This window comes from Rattus norvegicus, chromosome 15 (genome assembly GCF_036323735.1).
Source record: "Rattus norvegicus strain BN/NHsdMcwi chromosome 15, GRCr8, whole genome shotgun sequence".
Taxonomy (NCBI): domain Eukaryota; kingdom Metazoa; phylum Chordata; class Mammalia; order Rodentia; family Muridae; genus Rattus; species Rattus norvegicus.
The window spans coordinates 69,426,205-69,434,742 of NC_086033.1; positions in this window are offsets into that span (position 1 = coordinate 69,426,205).

Consider the following 8,538-nt stretch of genomic DNA (forward strand, 5'->3'; position numbering starts at 1 on the left):
AGGTTCAGACATTTAGTCCATTATAATCAAAACAAGAACATGGCAGCATCCAGGCAGGCAATGGTGCAGGAGGAACTGAGGGTTCTACATATTCATCTGAAGGCTGCTAGCAGAACACTGACTTCCAGGCTAGGACTAGGATATTAAAGCCCACAGCCACAGTGACATGCCTACTCCAACAAGGCCACACCTCCAAATAGTGCCACTCCCTGGGCCAAGCATGTTCACACACCCTTCTATGTCACCATACTTGGCTCTACCGGAAATATGCTGGCCCTGGTTTTTTTTTTGTTTTTTGTTTTTTGTTTTTTAATAAAACACAACAGACCTCATGTATATGAAGCCCTAGGTTCAATCTGCAACAGAAAACAAACAAAAAGGAAATGAGAGGGGAAAAAAAAGAGATAAAGTTGCCAAAAATATAAACAACATAATAGAATTACATTTGTGTAGTGTGTACATGCACAAATGTGTAAATGCAACACATGTGTAACTATGCAGATGGTGACAATACAAAAATGAAGGAAATATAAACAGTAGATCCATCTACTTGCAGAAAGGGGAAAGAATCAAACCCGACTTTGCGAGGTTAATAGAGCTTTCGTGTTTTTAAAGGGAAAACCTGTAGTAAATCTGGCGAAAGAATAACAATGTGAATAAGCTGGTGCGTGTTTTGTTCTATCCTGCAGTCTATGTGCCAGAAGTGTCTGTGTGAAACTTTTGAGACAATAAAAAATGAACAGGAAGAGCAGTCTCAGAGATGGCGTCCTCGGTTCATCCTCCTTTCCCACAGTTTCAGTTTATTAACGGTAAGGCCATGGCGAGTTAATTTTATTAGTGGAGGCACGGCACTCTATAGTCAGGACAACCTTGATGTTTAGGGATTGTGAGGACAAAGATGCTTCCTTTTTTCTCACCTTCTTTACTTTCCACTTTTGCTAATTCTCTCTTCTCTCCACGTCCTCCTCTGCCCCTTAAAGTAACCCGGATACAAAGAGCCAGGAAATAACCCATACTGCTTCCTTCCCTCTCCTGCTCTCAGGGTAAGCTAACATTTCAGTTCTTTCCCATGTATGCTTTCCAAGTGGTCAGTGGCTAAAAACAAGAACCATCTGTTGACATCCAATGTGCAGCTTAATTGATGACTTCCCTACTTTGACAGTGATTCTACCATAACCTGACACACTGGCAGTGACTGTCACCGAATACCATGGCGTCTTTAATCTTAGTGGCAAGGTGTCAGAAGAGTTATCTAACCAGTAATTCTAATTGTACCTTTATTTGAGTCCCTCATGGGAAGCTACAGTAGTGTTATCTGCCTGTTTTCTCAGATTTGAGACATGGTACCTGACAAATACTTGTCTGTCTTAGTTAAAATTGTACATGAGAATAAAGTCAAATATCGTCTACGGAACGATCCCTAGCATAGTATGATTCAGTACCAGGCTCTTCAACTTTATCAGCATTTTGACCCTTGAGGCTAAATATTCCTTTGTTATAGAAAATTGTCCTGTGTATCCCAGGACTTAGCAATATTCCAGGCATTATCTTGATAAATGTCCTGAAGAGATATGTAATATTCTATTGTATGGATACACGATACACCGTGTCTATTTTGCATATCCACTGATAGGAGTTTGAGGTGTTACCCCCTTTTGGCTATTCAGAATGGTTTCAGAAATATCCACGTGCACGTTTTTGTGGGAGTGTTGGGATCCAATTCTGAATCTAAGGATTCAGCCAATCAGAAATGGAAAATAATTAAGGAAAAGCATCATCTACTTGGAGCGTGTTCATACTTTATCATCCACAAAAATTACAATACAATAGCTATTCAATAGCATTCTTCTGCATTATCTATTTTAAGTAATTCAGAGATGATTTAACGTACTCACGAGGATGCACTTGTGTTACATGTAAATCCTGTATCATTTTTATTTACAGATGGAAACTGATGCCCCAAAGATACTGTTTGGCAACTGTATTCTCATCTCTTAGACATATAATGGTAACAAAAATATCATCCAAGTCACTAGTTAAAGGCAGCAACACAAACTTTATTCAAAGAGTGTTCGGCAAGACATAGGTACATAGAAGAGCAAGATTGTACTTAACTCTGAAAACAGTAAAGACGAGTTTGGGCTCCTTATGGTCAAAGAATAGAGTGAGGATCAGAGACAGAAAATAAAATAAGGGGGAGTCTTGTTAAATCAACTCAGAATTCTTGCTAAAAGTATGACAAGGCAATTTGATACCAGTTTGAAGATAAACTGATTTCATAAGTATCTTATTGATGTGATAAAATATCATGACCAAAGAAACTTAAGAGAGAACGTGTTTGTCCCTGCTTGTTCTGTGTCACAGTCCATCATGGCAGGGAAGCCACAGCAGCAAGAACTTCAGGCATCTAGTCACATTGCATCCATCCCTGGAAAGGAGCAGTCTCTTCCTTATACAACCCAGGATCCTGATTCAGAGAATCATGCTATCCACAGGGCTTAGTTCATCCTGTATCACAACACTATGCCAGAGACATGCTCCCTGCTGTTTCCTAGGCAGCTCATCAGCTTGAGGAATGAGATGAACCATCACAACAGGATTGGAAAAGTGGATTTTACGAGGACGGGGAGGCAAATCCAAGATCTAGAGTAGTTAGGGAAAAGATACAGGATTGAACGAAGAAGAGGACTTTTGAACATACATAAGAGAAACTCCTGGGCTGTGTCACAGGTACCCAACCCCGTGTTGATGATACTGCCACTCATTTTGCACTCCCACTAGCAGGATATGAGGCTTCCTCTGCCGACCCATGCTAAGGCATCCCTTCCCCTGAAGGACAAGCCACAGGACAGTATACTATGGAATAGAGCTTATCTAGGGCATGGAGAGGGGAGTTGAATGAGTAGAGACAGAGAAAGGCAGAGAGAGAGAGAGAGGGAGGGGGAAGGAGAGGGAGAGGAAGTAAAGGAGAGAGGAAAGGAGGGAGAGAGAGACAGAGAGACAGAGAGAGACAGAGACAGAGAGAAGGAGGACGAGAAGGACAAGGAGGACAAGGAGGCCAGCTATGAGCATGTAAAGGGGGTGGGGAGATGGAGAGAGAGGGGATATGGAGCCACAGAACAGAGAAAGATTAAGAAAGCAAGAAAGAAAGGAGGGGCAAGCAGCTCCTTTTGTAGTGAGTAAGGAACACCTGGCTGTTGCCAGGTAACTGTGGGGCGGAGCTTAGACAAAATGACAAAAACCTCATCTCCCACTGCTGAACTATTTTCTCCTGATAGGTTCAGAGAGTGGAAAAATAATTACCTTTGAGTCTTGTACCTAGTGATGACCTCATCAAGATCCGATAGCCCCAACCCAATCATCACACAGGAAGCCCTGGTTAAACTGAACAGCTCAAAAGACTGAACCAAATGGCATGAATCTGGGAAAGAGGCTGATAAGGATGGGAGGTTTAATGGGGACAGAGGCGTCATAAGAAAAGGTTGTAGTAGGAAGACTAATCAGAATGCATTTTAAACATATATGAAATTCTCACATAACAACATGAAAAATAATCTAACCTTCCTAGGAGATGGAAAGTGATTTTGACCTGTCACAAATTTTTTACAAAAGAAATGTTATTAGAATATAGGCACATTCACTCTCTTAAATACTCTCTGTACACAGTCTTGCTCTGTTACAGAACATAGTTACAAAAGGCCTTAAAATACCTTAGGCTGTGTGACCCTTTACAGATGTTCTCTGATCCCTTAAAAATTATTTCCTCTTATTTTACTATATGACAATTACTTTTGTTTGTGACTTTTCTTCAGCATGAATAGTATAGTGATACAAAATAAATATCAATTTTCCACAGTGGAACCAAGTGCCTGTTTTGTGATACTTACATAGGAGTTAACATTTTCAAAATAACAAAAATTCAGTTTAACAAGGTCAAAAATATCTTGCCACTGTAAGCAGTCAGTATGGAGAATAGAGTTGATTTAAGGTATGTGCGAAAAACAAAATTATTATATTCATATGTGATTCTTGTTAAAATACAGTCAAGCAATTTGTACACCGATAAGTTCTCTCTAGGGTCTTATGCTGTAAGTTCAGATAGAAATTCTTCATAGGGAATGTAATTAGTATAACACAGTTTAATGTCATGGTTAATAGTTTCCCAGAGTGTTCTGATTAGAAAATTAATCTGCCTGTGTTTGTAGATGATAGAGCCATTTAAAAGAGAACAGAAATATTCCTATTAATGTGAGATACTTAACTAAGGTTCATTTCAAAGTGTTAGATGTCACTACCAGACCACACTCCCCATATTGGAAACAAATAGAAAAAATGAATTAGGTAATTATTAAGACTGTTGTATGATTATCGTTTAATGGCTTCCTATTAAAGCACAATTACTAAAGCCTAAATATAATTTGTTGAGTCACTTGAACCAATTTGTCTGACAATAGCAAATAGCAACTCTGTCAGTCAAAAGTTAAAAGAACTGTAAAATAGTCTACAAAACCTCTCTGGTACCCAAGAGATATTTTCAAGTCTTTTCCTTTCATCTATATATTACCTCATCATTGTATATATTTTCCATGTTTAATTCTGAATTAAATGACTGTGTGGTTGCCATTCTGTCAGAGCCATATCTTTATTGTGGTGCCTCCTTAAGATGTCTACCTGTGTCCACCCTCTGCTTTGTGTTTTAGTCTACTTGAATCCATCTTCTAAAACATCATTCCCTCAATACAACAACTGAGAGATTGGCATTTACATCATTAAATGGTACATAGCTTATTGCAAAAATTGGCATAGTTAGCATCCTTGCCTTACTGCTGAGATATCTGGCTTAAAGTTGCCAGTGAAATCAAGCCGCACCAGCATGCTGTCCTGACACTGTGGTCACAAGTCACTGGACAATTTTATAATGTCAGATCCTCATTCCCAGTCCTTAATCTTTATCCATTTGCCAGCATTGATTGTGGTAACCTTTCTGAGAATTTCTGCTCACGCACTGCTCTCATCATCTCTCTCAACCATCTTATCTTGACCTCTGCTGAGCCTTTTCAGGTTTGTTCTTGTGTCACAGTCTGCCTTTCTATACAGAATGTTTCGAGGTAGGAAGCCTGGTTTGGTTCCACCCTATGGTAGAGAAGTGATATGTTCCCCCCTACAAATTTGCTCTGTTAGCTTGTCTGCAAAACGGGCAAATTAAATTTTCCAATTCACACTAAACTAAAAGGACCCCAAACGTTCAGTATTAGTGCATCTCGGGTCATCACAAATGACAAGGAAAGGGGTCTCCAACAGGACATGATTCTAGACCTCAGCAGTAAGCAAAGCTGTGCCAACTATTGCAATGAGCAGTGAGCTACCATTTAATGATGTGCCCGCCAGTCTATTAGTAGTAGTACTGAGGGAATGATGGTTGTACAGTAAGATGTGTTCAAGAACTCATTGTGATCACTCTTCTTAATAATCATGAAACCAATCCATCTACCTGCTGACTCAATTATTGTTTTACATGAGACGTCACATGAAACAACAGAATGAATCTTCAAAACGAAATGGGATCTAAAACAGCTTCTCAACCTTTACTATTTATCATAGTCTTAAAGTCTTTCATATGTATTTTCCCAGTGCCCTTCTCTTAAAATCATGGCATTTTTAAGACATTGGATGTACTATAATATGCATATGAACTGTAGGTTTCTCAGTGATTTACATATGAACAGGGAAATTTCTCTGCATGCTGAAGATCGGTTTTCATAATCTTGATATAGGGGGCTATTGCTTCTGCTTCCATGCTCAAACCCACTAAATAATTGGGTGGTTTTCGGTTGCCTTCTGATCCTCCAAGATTTTTCTTTACATTTAAGAAATAGAAAAATAATTGACAAGCATATGTTTACAAATAACTGAGATAACATGTATGAAGGGTTTTAGGACGAACAACAATATCAACCAAACAGACCCCCCCCCCAGAGATCTCAGAGACTAAACCACCAACCAAAGAGTATACACATGGAGCAACCCATGGCTCCAGCCACATACGAAGCAGAGAATGGCCTTGTTGGGCATCAATGGGAGGAGCTCTTGGTCCTGTGAAGGGTCGATGCCCCAATGTAGGGGAATGCCAGGAAAGGGTGGTGGGAGGGAGTAGGTAAGTGAGTGGGGGAGTACCCTCATAGAAGCAGTGGGAGGGGGAGGAGATAAGGGGCTTCCAGAGGGGAAACCAGAAAAGGGGATAACATTAAAATGTAAATAAAGATAATATGCCAGAAAAGAAAAGAAAAAAAGATTAGAATACATTATATGTGCAATAAAGTTTCATTTCCCCATCATATTTATAACTGGAACAACTTGAGATCCACCCTATGGGCAAGCGCCAGTCCATGAGACTATTAATAACACTCTGTAATGCTTGCAGACAAGAATCTAGCATGGCTGTCCTCTGAGAGGCTCTACCCAACAGCTGACTCAGACAGATGCAGACACACACACAGCCAAACAGTGAATGGAGCTTGGAGACTATTATGTAAGAATAGGGGAAGGATTGTGTGGCCCAAAGGGAATAGGAACTCTACAAGAAGACCAACAGAGTCAACTAACCTGGATCCCTGGAGCTCTAAGAGAGGGAACCACCAACCTAAGAGCATACACAGGATTGATCTAGGTCTCCCTGCACATATGCAGAGAGTGCAATTTGGACTTCCTGTGGGTCCCAAAGAACTGAAACGGAGGCTATCCCAAAAGCTGCTGCCTGTAAGTGGAATATGTTCTTCTAGATGGGCTGCCTTTTTTGGTCTCAGTGGGACAGAATGTGCCTAGCCCAGCAGAGACTCGATGATATTCAGGGGGCCCCCACAAATTCAGAGGGGAGGAGGAGGGAGGATGGGAGAAATGATTGTGGGAGGGGGTGACCAGGAGAGAGTTTAGTGAGTGAAATGTAAAACGAATCAAAAAAAATGAAAAAAAAAGGAATGGAAAGAAAGTTTCTTCCAGTGTATGAAATCATAATTACATTTGAATATTGTCAATGTAAACAAAACACTCAACCTCTGGAAATCCCCTGGTACCACCTTCCCTCACAATGCCTGATGCAAAAACCCTAAGTTCTCTTTGACTGGCCCCACCGCCATATTCACAGCTTGATGCATTATAACTAGTTCAGGGTGGCACCTTCTATACCACCCCAAATCTGGAAAGGAGGACTGAATAAAGTGGCCTCTCTGGGTTGGACAAAATGCCTGAGAAAAACAACTTAAGGAAGTTAGCTCTGGTATGGCAGAATATCACATGGTGTGGAGGCAGTGGATGGCCAGGCAGGCTGCTCAATCAGTGGAAGCCAGGAAGCAAGGAGAGAAAGCCTGGAAGTGACCAGGAACAAGATGCCTCCTTCTTTCTTCCTGATAGCCCATCAAGTGAGTTGTAAGCATGACTCAGTGGAACAGCATTGACCCAGCATGAAGGAGACTATAGATTTGATTCACAATAACAAATAAACTCCACTACAGCCCAACCAAACCACCCAAGTAAGTACAGGTGGTGTCTAAAACCTAGAGCCTGCAGCTACATTCTTAACCATGGGCTAAGTTTTCAACACATACACACTGGGGAGACATTCCTTGTCTAAACCCTAACTCATCCAAATAATTAAACTAATTAAATTAGTATCTAAGAGGAAGATTAAGTTTCATTATTTTTCTGGGTAAAAGGACTTACAACTTTTACTTCAAATATACATTAATCCTTTTTTAAATTTTTTTCTCTTTGCAAAGACTTTTATTTTTTGCAAATCAAAACAACCCTGAGATTTCACCTCACACCAGTGAGAATGGCTAAGATCAAAAACTCAGGTGACAGCAGATGCTGGCGAGGATGCAGAGAAAGAGGAACACTCCTCCATTGTTGGTGGGATTGCAGACTGGTACAACCATTCTGGAAATCAGTCTGGAGGTTCCTCAGAAAATTGGACATTGAACTGCCTGAGGATCCAGCTATACCTCTCTTGGGCATATACCCAAAAGATGCCCCAACATATAAAAAAGACACGTGCTCCACTATGTTCATCGCAGCCTTATTTATAATAGCCAGAAGCTGGAAAGAACCCAGATGCCCTTCAACAGAGGAATGGATACAGAAAATATGGTACATCTACACAATGGAATATTACTCAGCTATCAAAAACAACGGCTTTATGAAATTCGTAGGCAAATGGTTGGAACTGGAAAATATCATCCTGAGTGAGCTAACCCAAACACAGAAAGACATACATGGTATGCACTCACTGATAAGTGGCTATTAGCCCAAATGCTTGAATTACCCTAGATGCCTAGAACAAATGAAACTCGAGACTGATGATCAAAATGTGAATGCTTCACTCCTTCTCTAAAAGGGGAACAAGAATACCCTTGGCAGGGAAGAGAAAGGCAAAGATTAAAACAGAGACTGAAGGAACTCCCATTCAGAGCCTGCCCCACATGTGGCCCATACATATACAGCCACCCAATTAGACAAGATGGATGAAGCAAAGAAGTGCAGACC